The 17,658-nt window shown below is 26.6% G+C and overlaps 1 long non-coding RNA gene across 1 annotated transcript in view; it reads left to right on the top strand.

Annotated features, from left to right (window-relative positions):
• The first annotated feature begins 214 nt into the window (after positions 1 to 214).
• Positions 215 to 17,658, top strand: part of LOC126735930 (uncharacterized) — a 208,662-nt gene continuing 191,218 nt past the window's right edge. The window contains exon 1 of the long non-coding RNA XR_007660550.1: positions 215 to 310. This is a non-coding gene — a long non-coding RNA (uncharacterized LOC126735930). The remainder of the gene's footprint in view (positions 311 to 17,658) is intronic.

The following is a 17,658-nucleotide window of genomic DNA, read 5'->3' as shown; positions in this document are numbered from 1 at the left end:
ATAATGGACCATCTAAAATACTATACACGAAGAGCAATATTATGGTTATTAAAACAATAAATAACTTTTACCTCTTAGAAGGGGACTAACAAAGTAACAATAATTACAAAACGAGAACAGCTGCCCTTGACGAATAAGAAATATTACATGAATATATTAAGCAATTTTGCCGACGATACGACTGTGCATTTTCCTGGAACTTTACTGTTGCAGGCCGAGTTTCGCCATTCGCCATCTCCGCGCGTCCATTTTGAACATGCGGCACTACGGTCTTATGGGTAGACGGCCTGGATCATAATTTTTAAGACAAGTACGCATATACTAAGTGTTTACAAATATCATGTTTTATTATTTGAAGTTTATATAGACATGTGTTATAATATTTTTCCAAAATTATTTTCCAAATAATAAAAAAATAAATTAAACATTTAATTTGAGAAATCCATGTGATAATTTAACACTAAATCTTTTAAAGAGGTCTTTTAAAGAAGTTAATCCTTTAATATTATCATTTATCTAGATCAACCTTTTTATAATATATATAAAAACTATTAATTCATGAATTGAGAATAAAGTTGCCAAATGTATTTTTTGCCTTCTTGCTGGTACTTTGACGTTTTCTAGAGAGTTAAGTTACATAAATAAAGTTTCTTTTTATTCTAGGAGCGTCAAAGTTATATCTGCTTACTATGCATTTGTTTTATAATACTAAAAAATCTTTTTATATTTTTTTATAATAATAATAATAATAATAATAATAATAATAATAATAGAAAGACCTTTATCTAGCTAAAAATATGTTACAGACATTTGTAATAATATGCCACAGTAGGCGAGATTTAGTTCTACTAAAGGGAAACTGCTCAAAGCAACCAACCTTCTCGTCCGTCTGTTCAGCTATCCTAGCTATTGATATTATATACGATTCTTCTTTAGGAGCAGTCTACATGCTGTATAGCTACAGAATATATTGAACGTGTGATCCATTTTTCAATTTTCTATGATTTTTGTTCAGGCAGTTTAAGTCAGTCTCTTCTTATTTAATCTTAATTAATTATTAGTATTTTGTTTAATATAACCAGTTCTTACTTTCTAAGATTTCGTAAAAGCATGTTTAATAATTTTTATTCATTTCGACGAAAAAGCTTGGTTTTATTATTAATAAGTGAACCATATACTATTAATTTTTAAAAATAAATGCATTAAGGGTCTTCCTTGAAACAGTTATTAAATGGCTTCAAAATCAACATTTAACTACTTAATATTATAATTTATCTTTTTCTAATCCTGTAGGCTCTTCTTGCCATTTTGAACAATAACAAAAGTAAACTCGAAAAATGCATCCATTATCCCAAAGATGCTGGTCATACACTTTTATAAAAGGTAAAAATACAAAATCTACAGCATCACAAATACATTTAATAAAATTACAAAGGTTACATGTTTTGCTCGACTAGAGCATCATCAGACCCAAACAATAATTAAAATTATGTAACCCGAAAAAGGAAAATTCAACAAAGACTTACCATAACATACACAAAACACCTGACTGTAGCTTTGTTTACTCATATGTAAAAATTTTAATTTATTACAATTATGTGCATGATATGAAATTAATTTATGCCTGAAAATAATTATAAAATGTCTTAATATTTAGAAATATTTTCAATATATCTCAAACTTTTGCTTATATTTGACTTTAATTTCAATATCTATTTGTTTTTTATTACATTTTATTTGTTATTACTCTAGGCTCTTAAGAGCTATCTTTTATTGCTTTTAGACTTTTAGGACTGTAAAAGATATTTTGTACTTACTGCAAGTTATTTAACTCATTTGTTAAAACATTTGTTTTATCCTTCAGTCGATTCAAGTATTCTTCAAAAAATAATTCTCTTTCTAGAAAATTATTTTGATAAAAGAATATAAAGTTATTTTGAAAATACGTTCCACTATCATATTTTCCTCAAACCTCTCAACGTTGGCTACCAAATCGGCCATTTTCCATACGCCATCTAAAACAAGATTAAATCTCAATTATCATATATTCACCAAACTGATCCAGACATGGGCATAACCGAGCGCATCACGCCCCTTGCTCCCGACCTTCAATATCATAATTTCTCATTTTCGATAATACGGGATCGGCTGAAGCCATATAGATAATCCGCCGTTATTGCAAATCATGTCGAATGAAGGGCAGTGGACGTGGATACATACGACCCTAGAGGCTCGGCTATATTGTCATGCATACATTTGTAGGATTGTATTTTAGAAATTTATGAATGAATGTTATGTATTTATGGAAAAAGCCTGGCGCACGTGCATGTAAATTCATAAGAGAATTAGTAACGAAGAGCTATCCAGTTTCAGTAGCATTAGAAAATTGGCTTTTATTTTTATATTTGTTTTCAAGTACCTCGTAGAAGTTTAAAGTACTTCAAACAAAAAGGGGTTTTTAAGAAAATTTGAAGACGCTGAAGCCAAAAATGAACCACCAAATGAGTTCTGTTTTATTTGGTGTTTGTATATATTAAAAAAAAGTGTCTAAAAAAGCTGACCATACACATCTTTTTACGCAGTTTACGGGTAATATTTTGGTTTCCGAGCAAAAAATTGAGAAAAACATGAACCTCAAACCCCGCCTGCGCTACAAGTTTTATACATTTTAACGAATTTGCAAAGACCTACGGTCATACTTATCTGTTAGTAAGCCATTTAAGTGAAGGAATTCTACCGATCATGTGACTAATTGCTACTTTTATCCATAAATATAGAAAAGCTGTATATCCCATGGTATTATCAGTGACAGAGCCGCACCACATTCTTTACAAAAGCATAGTTACTTAGTTCTCAAGAAATCACACCAGGATTTTAAATGTCAGTTTTCCAAGTATAGCCAAAAATTGGAGGTAATATACCAAAGAGCATTGAATGATTTATGTCGTCATCAGAACTTAATACGAGAAAAATCGGAACTTCTCGCTTTACGTCTAAAGGAACGCGCTTATTTAGAATCAGATATTAATGTAACGTACTACCGAAAACGCAGTAAGAACTTTGAACAATATTTCTTAGAAACAGAAGATTTTTTCTACTGCAATAATGTAAATGAGTTGTTTCCTGCACTTGGAGAAATCCATGATCCAAACAAGTTGCGTCTATTTATTGGTAATAGTAAGTACAATGTTAAGTGCAATGTCTCTTTACATATAAAACTTGGGCTAAAATTTGATACTTATAAACCAAGTTCCCAGGATTCTCAGCAAAGAAAATCAGAGCGGGTTTATTCGTCGACCTACAGATTAAGAAATTGTTTACAGGCACAGAATTTCAACAATGCCTTGAGTAGTTTACTCAAAAGTTGTTCATTTATTCTTCGGAAAAAACAGGACCAAAACGACCATCATATAATGATAAAAAACTTTAATGCTATTGGTGAGTATTGAAAATGTATCCATTATATATCCAAATCTACTTTAAAATATATTATTCATATATATTTACTGGAAAATTATAAAGATATTAACATCTGATCTCATTCATGTTCAGAGAATTTGGACAAGGCAAGCGATTTCATTAAACAATGCTACGATTGAAAACTGTTATGAGGGCTTTTGGGATCAATGCATGATTAGCAACTATTGAATGAAACTTCGTGAAGATGCTACGCAACCTAAGAGAAAAAGTTTGAAACTAAAAGCGTATTTTCGACGTCAAATATAACTGTGTCAATAAATGCTAAATCACATGTGTTGATATTACGCGTCATAACTTTTACTTGATTTGGCCCTATTTAGGCTTCAAATAGATGTGACAAAATTGCCTTGGAGTTCATATAATTTTTATTATTATAAAAAAATTGTACCAAAAATAAATTTTAAATTGTCAATAAATTTTGACAATTAAACAGCTATTTTGGAAAAAAAGACTTCAATTAATACAAATCATATATTGCCGTAAATGTAATATGCGTGGAATTTCAAAATGATGCTCTTTAAACAAATAACACACAACTGATTTCGAGATTGTAGTTAATAACTGTCCTATGGCATAAAAAATTGTTTTTTTTGCGAAAATTTATGATTTAAACATAATTATTCACATTTGGTTAATTTTTTTCCATTTGTATTATTGTTTTTTTTGAATAACAAATTCCTAGTACTTAATGCCAACCTGAAAACGCACCTCTACGCAACTTTTTTAGCACGTTGGAAAACTCGTTGTCTTATTTCCAACGTCCCTTTATATCGTCACCACACATAATAATCCTCGACTTAATCCTAATTACCTAAAGGGTTGTAGGGCTGTAATCCTCAATTAACAAGCTCAATAACCTCAAATCCGCTTCTGCCAATTTGGAAATTGAAAAATTTGGTAGTCCGGAAATACTTAAATATACTGTTATACATGACCATATTATTCTATAAACGTATTTCAAAAATATTAATATAAATGCTATTTACTAACTTTTTAACTTATTGTCGTTAAAAATGACAATTTAATAATGCTTAAACACTTTAAATACACATTAATTTAAATCACTTTTATTTTAATGCAAAAATGCATCAAAATAACATTTACGAAATTCTAAATTTTCATATTAACTAGTATCTTAGATTTTAATTTTAACTAAAAAAAAAACTAAGATAGGAATATAAAAGTTATTTTCCTAATATCAATGTCGCTCAAATGTTTATACAGGTAATAAATTGTTTCCCGATATTTTAATTAAACAATAACATAAGATTAGTATAATAATTAATACTAAATAAGTGTGATGTTTAATTTTTATAAAGATTAATTTTTTTGTTATAGGTTCACATTTTCAACCTAACTTTCCTTTTTTTATTCAAAAATTCATTGAGATCTTTGTTGGAATATTAAAAAAATTATATAAAGTAAACCAAGACTTCTCAGTATAATTCGATTGTAAGAAAACATCTGAAATAATTAAATATTTTAAATAAATAAAAAAAATATTTTTTTTTTGTTGAAATAGGAGAAGATTTTTTCAGTTAATTAATATAACGAATAATTATTTGAAATGAAAATGGTACTTAAGTATTAAAAAATTTTTTATTGATTTAAAATCGAATATTTGCTCAGTGATAAGTTTAAAAAGAAGTAGAACTTTTTAAGTAAAATTAAAGTAGAAAATTAGAGATGTTTAAAGTAAATCAATTTAAATTTAATGTAAAAAAAATTAATGTTACAAAAAAAAACCTAATAACATTTTAAATAAATAACTTAGCTAGTTAAGTTAGTTTAATGTAACCATGTTTTAAAATACCAAAAATCAAAAAAAAATTAAATACACATTTGTAATTATATGAATAATTTATAAATGTGAAAAAATTTAAATAAAATATATGTTTATATTAAACTTATAAAATAATTTAATTTTTAAGTAAACGAATATAATTAAAGTTTTTTAATAAGATAACAGACTTTTGAAATTTGTTTTTTCAAATTTGAATAAGGGATATTTTTATAAAATAAACAAATAAATAAAATGATTTTTAAGTCTTGAAAAACCCTTGGATATTTAAAAGTTGGCGTATTAAATAAAAAATGCTTATAAAATAAAACTGTATATTTCTAATTGAAATTAAAATGCTGGAAATTTAGAAAGAATTCATCAAAATTTAAATAAAAATCGAATTTAGATAATTCAGGATACTTTAAATCAGACTACTTTTAATATTTTTAAATATTGTAATTTTCTTAGTTAAGTCATTCCTAAAGAAACAGTTCAAATACACTCTCAAATTACTCTTATAAATGTCTAAAAGTGATATTCTAAAAATATTTAAATGGAATATAACAGGACTCTACTACTACTTTATAGATAAACCATTTTGAAGAGATACACAGAGTGCACAAAAAACATTTTCATCCAAAAATTAAAAAAAAAACATGGTATGTATGACATTTTATGAAATTATAAGAGGTTTTAAAAAAATTGATTTTATAAAAAATTTAAGAATTTGCTTTATATAAGATTTACCAGATAAAATTACTTTTCGTTTAACGGTTGTAACCGTATCTTACTAAATTTATAAAAATCTGTATATTACAGATTTTTACTGGTAACTTTTAAATAGCATATTACCCTCAATATTTGATATAACAATTTAAATAATTTATACTAATGTTAACTTACATGTCATAGAACGACTGATAAATGAACATAATTGTCCCAATTTGAAAGTACCGCTCAGTAAAGTTAGCAATGCTATTATTAGAACTGTTATAGAAGGCAAAACCTGCGTAACTCTTTCTAGAAAATAATAAACCACCTTAAAAATTCACCCTTTTAATCTCAACGACTAGACTCACCATTTCGACCTTCAATATTCTTACATTTTTTACGATACTTTTATTGTCAAATTCATAAAAATAATCTTAGGCATCCTTGAGGCGACAATAAAAGCGTAAAAAAACATTAAGGTCACAACATTTTTTCCGGTCCCAAAGGGTTGTAAATAAAAACGCTGGCAAAGGGTTGAAAATATTTTACAAGGTTGAGTCATAAAAGTCAAAGAATGTCGAATTTCACGCTTTACGTGCACATTGCCAGAATTGCGAAGTATAAAATTTAAAGTTGAGGGGCGAAATATGTTTTTAATTTGTAGATCGGTGGTTGAGGCGAACCAATGTGGTTTTTAACTCGGTTGAGGAATACCAGATGGTGTGGCCTAGCAAATATTTCTTGTTAAAAGAATAAAATAGTTTTAGTTTTATATTTGTACGTTATCTAATTTAAATTATAAAATACTCTAAAAAAAGATGATACCATGCAAAAAGTGGTAAAATGCAGATAGTTCCTGACTCTCAAAGTAATTGAGATTAGTTTATAAGTAAAACGCTTCTAAAATCTACGTTTCTACCTCTATGAGACATCCAAATTGGATGTGCATTAAAAGTAAAACATTTATTTGTAAAAGCAATTTTAGTTAAAAATCAAAAAAATTGCATCAACGAAGAAGGAATATAAAAGATAAATGAATTCATTAGGCATTTTAGGAGTCAGAACAAAACCTGGTGAACTTTTTAATAGTAAAAAATTACTAGAAAAATATTAGGTTAACTGGGTGTATTTAGTAATAAATTTTAAGTTTAGTTTTATTTTAGTCATCTTTATTTAAACTTTTAAAATTGTTTAGTCAGCTAAGTGAGCCACTGCAGTTTATATTTATTTGATAATATCCTTTGGCAAAATTTATATAAATAAAAAAATATTTTGTTTTTTTTTTTCTTAAAATAGGAGAATATTTAGATTTTTATTCAGTTAACTAATATAAGGGATAATTATATATAGTAAAAAAATTAAAAAGTTGAAATTAATATGGTACTTGAGTATTAGAAATTTTTTTCTTTATTTAAAATCGAATATTTGCTTAGTGCTAAGTTTAAAGAAAAAGTAGGAAATTAAGAAATGAAAAAGTTAGAAATTAAAAAGTAGGAAATTAGAGACATTAAAGGAAAATCAATAAATAAAATTTGAGAAGGGTTTTAAAAACATTAAAATCATGCATAGAACAGTAAATGTATGTATATATTTAGGTTTTCTTTTAAATTGGTGATTTATTTTACAAAAAAAACTATTTCAAATAATATTTCAAATAAATAACTTAACTAGTTAAGTTAGTTCAAAAACTATATTTTAAAAGCCCAATAATCAATAAAAATGTAAACATACGTTTATAATATTATAGGTAATATATAAGTGTTAAAAAACTTTAAATAAAATAGATGTATATATTAGACATTTAAAATAATTTAATATTTTAAGTAGAAGGCTGCAGTTTATATTTATTTGATAATATCCTTTGGCAAAATTTATATATAGATATTTAATTATTATTAAAATTGATAAAAAATTTTTTGTGTGATTGGTATATTGATAATAAATGTGGTAGGGTAATAGGGTGTACTGGATCCTCAAAAAAAGTCATTAAAATAAATAAATAAAAAATACAATATCTGCAAATTGTATAATTAATAATAGTAAATAAAATAATAGATAAAAGTTGGTTTTGACTTTAAAATAGTAAAGCTTAGATTAAAAATAAAAATATCTTAGATTTTTTTTGAATAATATTTTTTACTAGAAAAGTATTAAAGAAATTAAATAATATTTGCTATAATTAAGGAATTATAGTCAAACCAGAAAATGTATCATTGAAAAACCGATTGATTTGCCGATTTTAGAAGTTATTGGTGCAGTTATAACAAAATAACTTATAGAAGTAGTTAAATAGGAAATTAATAAAAAGTTAACATAAATAAAATGAAAGAAATATAATTTTTAAATCAAAGTCATATTATTTATGATTTATTATTGCTATTTAATAATAAAAATTTAAAACTTTCTTGAAATACGTATTGCTAGAAGACCACATAATTTAGAGAAAAAACTGTTTATTTATTAAATATCCTAGAAGAATCATATATTTATATAATAAAAAGTTGGTATTGAAAAAATCAAAATAATTATTAAATATATATGTCAGAAATTACTTTGCAGCTAAAAGACTAAATAAAATTGGCAAAGCTGTTTATTTATTAAATATCCTAGAAGAATCATATATTTATATAATAAAAAGTTGGTATTGAAAAAATCAAAATAATTATTAAATATATATGTCAGAAATTACTTTGCAGCTAAAAGACTAAATAAAATTGGCAAAACTTTTAGATGCTTATTAAAAATAGCAAAAGTGCCACACGCCATTTGATAAACCCTGTAGACAATTAACAATTTGGGATAAACTATGTTTGTAATTTATGAAGGAAGCAACCGAATCTTACTTTTAAATCGGTACAGAAATACCAACTGTTATGGCCTAGTGAGTATCTCATTTTAAAATCACTAACAATTTAATTTTATTTATATAAGCTGTCCTAATTTTAATATCCAAACACTTTATTTTTTTATATATTACTAAAATCAAATTCCCACACATTAAATTTCAAAGTTCAAAATTATAATTTAAAACTAATTGGGTATACCGACACTTAAGTGGACCTTAAATCATGAAAAACAACATGGCGATGACGATTTGTTATTTATTAATACTAAAAGCGAGAAAAGTGAAATAAATATTCATAAGAGTCGTTAACGATATTCTAGCCAATGTAATGTAGTTTCTATGTTTTTATTTAATTTATGCTATGTTCACTCAATGAAATACTTATCTGAATATTAAATATTTATTCTCGTAAATTCAACTTCCTCTAAACAGTAACTGTCAAATGGTAGGAAAAATATTACGTGAATACTATTTCTAAAGAGATTTTTTAATGCTTAAGTGTTATGTAGGAGAAACGAATGCTTCTCGTGCAGAAAAAAAATACATAATTATTTAAATCGCACTGAATATTTTAATGTCGAGTTACTTAAAAGATAACAGTGATAATATAAAATTAATTCAGGTTAAAGTCAAAACAAATGATAAAGAACTAATATCGGGGCATATGCACAAACGTAAGTGGAATTAACGATTATTTTGCACGCACCTTAAATGGTCTTATGGTAGATAATATAGAGTTCTTTATTTAAATATAAATTATTATTTCCTTTAATTAATCTAATTATGAACTGGGATTTGATATTAATTTTAACAATGGATAGAATTAATTTAGCGAAGAAAATTTTTCACTTATTTTTATATGAACTTTTGATGACTTTTTAGAAAAATTAAAAGCAAAATTGGGGATATTTATTAAACAACACGCTAGTCCAATAATTGGCTATTAATCCTAATTTATGTTTGGGCGACGTTTTAATTTATGTAAAAAATATTCTAAAAATTATAAAAAGAGTTTGTGCTTTAAAAGTCTAAAATCTATATGTATAATTAAAAAATTAAAAAGAATAATATTAAAATAAATAAAAATGATGTGTGTGGCTATTCAATTCAGTTAAAAACTAAATAATAGTATAACTTAGTGTAATAAAATATGTGTTTGTTTATGTATTATTTATTTTGAATCTGCATCTCCTCATTTTTTTTTCATTTATTTGCTTTTCTAAAAATGTTTATACATAACGCAACAAAAAAAATGTAAAAAGTCTTAGAGTAATATAAGTTACTTTTCAAATGTTGAAGAATCTGACTATAAATTAATGATATTTTCATCAAAATAAAATATACTTTTGTTACAATTTTTATCCACATTTATAGCTGCTTGTTACATTCGATAATACTTTATAACCTTTTTTGATCTTAATATTTTTCTATTTTGAGTTTGAAAAATGGGCTCAGATATTGTAATTGAGAAAGTTTTAAGCAGCGTAGCTAGTAAATCTATATCCAATATATAATTCATTTTTAGTTTTTTTTATTATTACTTTTATTTCGTAAAAATTGAAAGCAAAGATATAAAAGTAAATGTTACATTTTTAATTTATTAAACTTTTAATAGTGTTAATTTCCTAATGGCGAATTTATGCTAAATTAGGAAAACTCTTCTTTTAGGGAAATCCTTTAAACACTAAAAACATTTTCCCAATTCATTGTGATGATATATTAAATACACACATCGGAAAAGTCTAGGGATATTTTTATAAATTGACCTTATTTTTTTTGAATTGTTCTGGATAAATAATAGCCGAATTATAGTAATTGAGACTCTTTTACTATACTAAAAAATAACCAAAATTACGAAAATAAAGAACTGCCTATAACAAAAATTAAAAAAAAAGTCTACAATTTCTTTAAAAATTTATTGTTTTGTATAATGAAAAAAAAATGTTTTTTAAATTAGATACAAAAAAAAAATCTTTATAAAAAACGCAAATTAGTACAAAGTATGACCTCCACGCTAATTTATGACGGCTCGACATCTATTGTTCATAGACAAAATAACGTTGTCAATGTTTTGTTGGGGTAAGTTTGCCCATTTCGCCAGTCATCAGTCGCTCCCGGAAACAAAAGGCAGTGTAAATGTCACCCATCTGTGGAGTCATTCTTCGTTGGAGCATATCCCATACATGTTCAATTAGATTAAGGTCAGAAGATTGTGCTGGCCATGGCAATACATCAATCCCCTCGTTCTCCAACCAGTCTCTCACTACGCGTGCGACATGTGGACGCGTATTATCATGCATTAGGTGGAAGTTTCGGCCAACAGCGCCAGCAAACGGACGAACAACAGGTTGAAGATTGGTATCGATGTACTGCTGAGCTGTAAGGAAGCGACGTGGAAAAACGAAGTCGGTTTTACCGCCCATCATTATTCCAGCCTATACCATAATTGTAGCCTCTCTGTATGTATACACTTCCTGGACATGTCTTAACTGTTCTGCATTTCCAGATCGTCTCCATACCCTCATTCGACGTGAATCTGGATGAAATCCAAATCTGGATTCATCGGTGAATAAAACTGTAGCCCAATCATGTTCATTCCAGTTTTGATATTCTTGGCACCATTCTAATCTCGCAGCGCGATTGCCTCTGGAAAGAGGTGGACATCTAATTGGCCTTCGATTATGGAGGTTGGCTTCATGGAGACAAACATTGGCTTCATGCAAGTTGATAACCAATTCAGGATCTGTAATGTTAGGTTGCCTTCTAGCAGTTAAAACTCAAAATCCCCACTTGAGCAGCTGTCGTAGCGCGGCCACGTCCTGGATGTTGTTCAGCTGGATTTCCAGTTTCACGAAAACGCCACCACAATCGACTTATAATGCTCTGAGAGACTTCTAGACGCTCAGCTACATCAATTTGCCACATGCCCCCTTGAAGAAGTCCTACAGCTCTATTCATCTCGTCCAAAGTTAAATGACGCCGTTCCATGATTAAACACAATTTTTTTATTCACTCTGCAAAGCAGTAACTCTGTACCATTAACGAAATCGAGACTACCAGAATATAATATAAAAACCCTGGTTTTTTCTGTTTTGTGAAAAAATTCCTAAAATATTTGTTATCAGTGTTAAGATTCTGTTTGTCTCACAGAAATCTACAGGATGAGCCAATCTTCAAATTTGATTTAAATTGATCATCAAAAAAAATTTTTTTTTAATAATTTTATTATTTTATAAAAATATCCTTAGACTTCTCCGATGTGTGTATATTTTTATTGCGTATATTTGTCACTTTGCTAATTTTAAAAATTACCTTAAGCTCAAATAACAATGGCTTAATATTATTATAAAAGTATTGTTTATTAAATCATCTTAATCATTTAATTTCTTCGAATATATCTTTTTATGTAAATTAAATTTTTTAATAAACTTAGAGCTTTTTTGATATGTACTTGATGAACTAAAGAACGAGAGATGGTAATTTTTAAAAGTTCCCTGTTTCTAGATGAGGGTTTATAGTAAACATACTCCATAAGTGGTGATCCTGTCTTGGTCGCTTGTGCATTTAAAATAAAAATGAAAAGTCAATTTTCTCTATTTATTTTTTTAATGTTCCCTTGTTTTCAATTTTCTTTACTCATTTTATATAGCTTTCTATCCTTTACTAAATTTAGTTTATGTCTTTAAACTAAAATAGTCGCTTGTATGAAAAGTATAGTTTCTCCATTAGCATTTGTTATATTTTAATACGATCGTAAAAAACAGTATTTTTTTATATACACTTTAATTTTAAATAAACACTTTTCAAGTCAAAATACAACAGTAAGAGATCTTTGAGGATTTTTATGAATAAGTGAACATAGTTTTGGACAAACATAAACAAATGCTATGGGTAATTCATTAAAAAAAAACATTGTTATTCTTACAAGTATTTTTTTTTGTTTCTTCTCCATAAATAATACAAATTTTTAGTAAACTTAGTACATTTAAAAAAAATACTATATTTTAAATTATACAAGACATGAAATTTGAAAAAAATTAAATAAAGATTTAAATTAAGCATAAAATATGCATGAACAAAAAAAAAAACATTTGAATATGTAGATAATTAAGAAGGATCTTATAAAAAAAACACAAGTTGACCTTTTCTCCAGATTAACGGTAAGTATTAGATTACTAACCTTGTGTTTATGCAATTTGTTTTTTAATGTAATGCCCAGTCATTTTTATAGCAGTTTCCTGAATTATTATTATTTTTTTTGTTTTGTAAAATATTATAATTGACTCGTTATTTGTATTTGTAGCTAACATCTAATAATAAAAGACATTCTTGGGATATTTGTCAAAAGTTTTGTGAAAATTTTAGGTAAAATCTATACTATTGTGACGAATTCATAATTAGTTACTCATTTTGTTGCATATTACGTCATTATTTCCGAAAATATTAATTTATAACAATAACAACTGATATTATTGAAAATGTCTAAATACAGTACAATTATCCAAGATTTTTAGGAAAATTACTTTAAAGAGTGTGAGAGTTTGCATATGAAATTAAATTAACGAATTTTGCCACTAATCTTATTTTACCATTTATTCCTGGTTTTTCTAATAAAATTTAAAAAATTGCTAAAAAATTTAAGATAAGAACTATTTTTACATCGCAAAATATACTACGATATTTGTGCACAAAAACTTAGCTTTTGATGTAAATGAATTAAATGAAAATGTAACAAATAAATTTCTTTGTACTTGTAGTAAATTTTACATTTGTGAATCCGTAGACCATTGTCCAAAGAAAATAATAAACAAAAATGAATGAATTTGAATTAATTTTATATTAGTGTATTTAAAAAAAAACTAGAACCAAGCAACATTTTATAATAGGTGAAGCAACTAAAATTAATGTCGCAGGTTACTTTAAAGCTCATTTGACTAACTCACTTAATAATTTGATGGAAAAAAGTGGATTATGTTTGGAAATGATTCACACGCCCTAAAAAAGCATATAAGTTTATGCTGTATAGATACAGACCTATAAAGACGCTTCAAGGAGATCTAGAAAGACGCATTCAGTTTCTTCAACAGGGGCATATTTAAGAGGAAAAAAACCTACTATTGGGGTCAGAAAAATCCGATGAACTTTCCTGTAATTCGCAGAGATGCTTTAATGTGAAAGTTTGGTCCTGTATTTTATCAAGACGCATTAACTGGTGAGCGGTACGCCGAAATATTGGTTATCACACTTCGTGATTTCTTAGATAATTTAAGTTTAAAGGATAGACAACAGATCTACTTCCAACAAAATGGAACTTCTTCCCATAATATTCAATTCATATCAATTAACGGCTCTATCGGTATGCCTCCTCGATTACCTGACATAGGCTTTAGGAGTTTTTCTTTTAGAGATATTTAAAAGATGTTGGAAATAAACTTTTTTACATAACTCGAAAACGTGCTGTTTGATTTTTATGTCGTTTTCACCAACGCAATCAGCAAAAAAAAATACTACTAGTTTGGTTATTTAACGGACTTTGTAGCTCCAATAAGAACGAAGTTAGCAACAGTGCTGATTTAACTGACCTGATCAAATACTTTCTGAAAATTCGTACAGATGACTTCTACTTGACCTCAATCATCTAGGACTGAACATTTTACTTATTTAGCATTTAGCAGCTTAATTAACGCATGATCATTTTTTCATAAACCCATTTTGGTACAGAGTTATAAGCGATTTTACTTATGTGTAAATTTTACAATAAATACAAATTTCAAAAAGTTTTAAAAAATAACACAGAAGGTCTATAATTATTTAAACAGTTTCAATGCTCCTTTTTAAATATTGGCGCAATACAGGCAATTTTCCAACGGTTCGGAAAGCTACCGTTTTAAGAAAGCTTATCTTTCTATGTTTTAGATACACTAGTAATCTAATTTTTTGAATATTTTGTAAATTTATCAATTGATTAAAAGTTTAGCTTGAGTTGCTTAGAAATAATAAAGAGACACACTTTTAAAGAAACTGAAAAAACCATTAATACTATTCTGATAAACAGATGACGAATATTCTATAGAGTCGTTTATCAAAACAACCGGTCTTTAAGAACATCCAATTTTATTTGAATAAAAGACGAAAATTCTGAACTATCCCTACTTAAATTTTACTTCGGTAGACTAAATTTATTTTTTGTAATTCAAGTCTATCAGGATTTTAATATAATACATGGGTTCCTTTTCTAAAGAGTGACGTAAAACAGGGCATTCTTATAATTCATTATTAAAAATTTATTTTATTAATGTATTTTCTATTATTAAATTAAATTATAATCACAATTTCAATTATTAAAAAACTAACCTTTTTATTGTCTTTTTTACTTTCCAAATGTAATCAGCAAGTTAAGTATCACTTCAAAAAAAAAGTCTCTGATTACGTATTTTAAGAAGCATCAAAGTATAAGAATAATAATAATAATAATAATAATAATAATAATAATAATAATAATAATAATAATAATAATAATAATAATAATAATAATAATAATAATAATAATAATAATGTCTAATATTACCAAAAGTTACAATCATTATTTACAAATCAATTTATTAACTAAGTATGATGCATAAGTGGCGCAGTCTAGCTGTATTAGCTACTCTACTGAACCACATACGCACACAGTAAATGAGTTAAAGACAACTAGCGTGATAAAAATAAAAGAAGTATCTTAATTAAAATTACAGAGAAAAGTCCAATAGAAAAAAAAATAGAAAACAACATTATTCAAAGCACAAAGAATGGAGATCCAATTAACAATTTAAATTTAAAAAGTCTAAGATTTGATATATTATAAAGTTAAAAACAATATATTAATGACTATCTAGGCGGGAATATACAACCACTATTTTGCAAGTCAAAAAGGTAGGTTTTTAACTTTAGTTTACACAACTGAACATTTTTTAAATTCATTGTCTTGAGAGGCATTGGAAGTGCGTTATAACATTTTACAAAATTATAAGTAAAACTGCGTGGAAAAATTGCACTTTGATGATGTGGCATAGACAATCTCTCTGAAAATCGCACGTTGACAATGTGGACATCATGACGAAAAACAACTCGTTCTTTAAGGGAACTAGGTTAGTCAATATAATTAACTATTTTTAAACAAAAAATGCAAAAATGTAAGACTCTCCTCTAATCCATTTTAAGACAGTTTAAAGCAGTATACAATGGAGAAATGTGATCAAATTTGCGCATGCCATATATAAGTCGAACACAAGAAGTTTGCACTTTTTGTATCCTATATTTACTACCAACATCTAAACAAAATCCGTATATATAATCACAATAATTAAAATTAGATAGAACAAGTGACTCGCATAAAATATGTCAATTACTATAAAGTATTTTTAATGCCATATAAGACTTCTGAATAAGTTTCTTGACATGTTCTCTAAATCTAAGTTCACTATCCAATATCAATCCCAAATTCTTAGCAGAGTCGACAAAAGGTAATTTATTATCATCTAAAAAAATATTTAGACTATTCTTTAAAGAAAATGCTTTACTTTTATTGCCAAATATCATAAGATGTGATTTAACAGGATTTATTTTTAAATTATGTTGTTTACAAAGATCATTTAAGGTATGTAAGTCTTCATTGACAAATTTTTCAAAAACCGCAGAATCACTAGCTTTAAAAGAACAATATATTTGGATATCATCTGTAAATGCCTGTATTTTACAATATTTAGTTGCTTTAAGAATATCAGATGTGTAAACCAAAAATAATAGTGGGCCTAAAATTGACCCCTGTGGAACACCTGATAAAATTTTTATTTCTTCTGAATAAGTATTATCTGAATTAATTTTCTGAAACCTGTTATCCCAATATGATTTTATAATTGAGGATGAATGGAAATCAAACCCATAAAACTGTAATTTAGATACAAGAAGCCGATGATTGATTGTATCAAACGCCTTAGAAAAATCTAGAAATACAAGCAGGCTATTCTTTTACTTGTCTGAGGCGCCGAATAAGTCATCATTGACATTGGCCAAAGCCACTGAGGTACTAAACCCCTTTCTAAACCTACATGGACTGCTGGGAATAATATTATTTAAAATAAAAGAATTGTATAAAGTATATAAATAAGTAGTTTTATATATTTAATTTTATTTACTTTAACAAGATTTAACTAATGAAATGCGGGTTCAAATTAAGCATTTTTATTCAATAAATATATTCTTCAATTTTTCCAATTTCAATAAAAAATAAAATTAGGTAGGATATTGAAAAGAAGAAACGAGCTCAGATGATAAAACCGATAGATTAAGCGTCAGCTTTTAACTGCATAGAAAATCGAATACACCTCAAGAAAATTATTATATTTACGAATTATTGGACTTAGATTGACTAGGTAAGTTAAAGGTAATAGGTATGATTTAAGTTCATAATTCTTCTAAATACGTGAATAAGTATTTTCTTTTAATAATAGAGCATATGAGAGAATATTTTCTAAATTGATATTTACTGAAATAATGACATAATACCCAACAAAATAAGTGAGTTATTGGAAATTTTATTATTATAGCACATATATTTTGGTGTTGTTCCACTGACATGATAACACCAGTCTTAAAGACGTTTGTTTTTATATTACAAACAAATGCAAGTGTTATATAAAATTATGTACAAAGTTAATAATAATTAAAATAATTATGTCACTTTTGAACATATTAAAGTACTTTTAAAAGGTTACTTGTAAATTCGATAAAACGAAACTAAGAGTTTGACGGTTCTGATCATTCAATGTACTTCCGATAATAATTAAAATATTTTATT

Source organism: Anthonomus grandis, chromosome 5, assembly GCF_022605725.1.
Source record: "Anthonomus grandis grandis chromosome 5, icAntGran1.3, whole genome shotgun sequence".
Taxonomy (NCBI): Eukaryota; Metazoa; Arthropoda; class Insecta; order Coleoptera; family Curculionidae; genus Anthonomus; species Anthonomus grandis.
The sequence above is the reverse complement of the archived record's forward strand: the minus strand, read 5'-3'. Positions and strand labels throughout refer to the sequence as shown.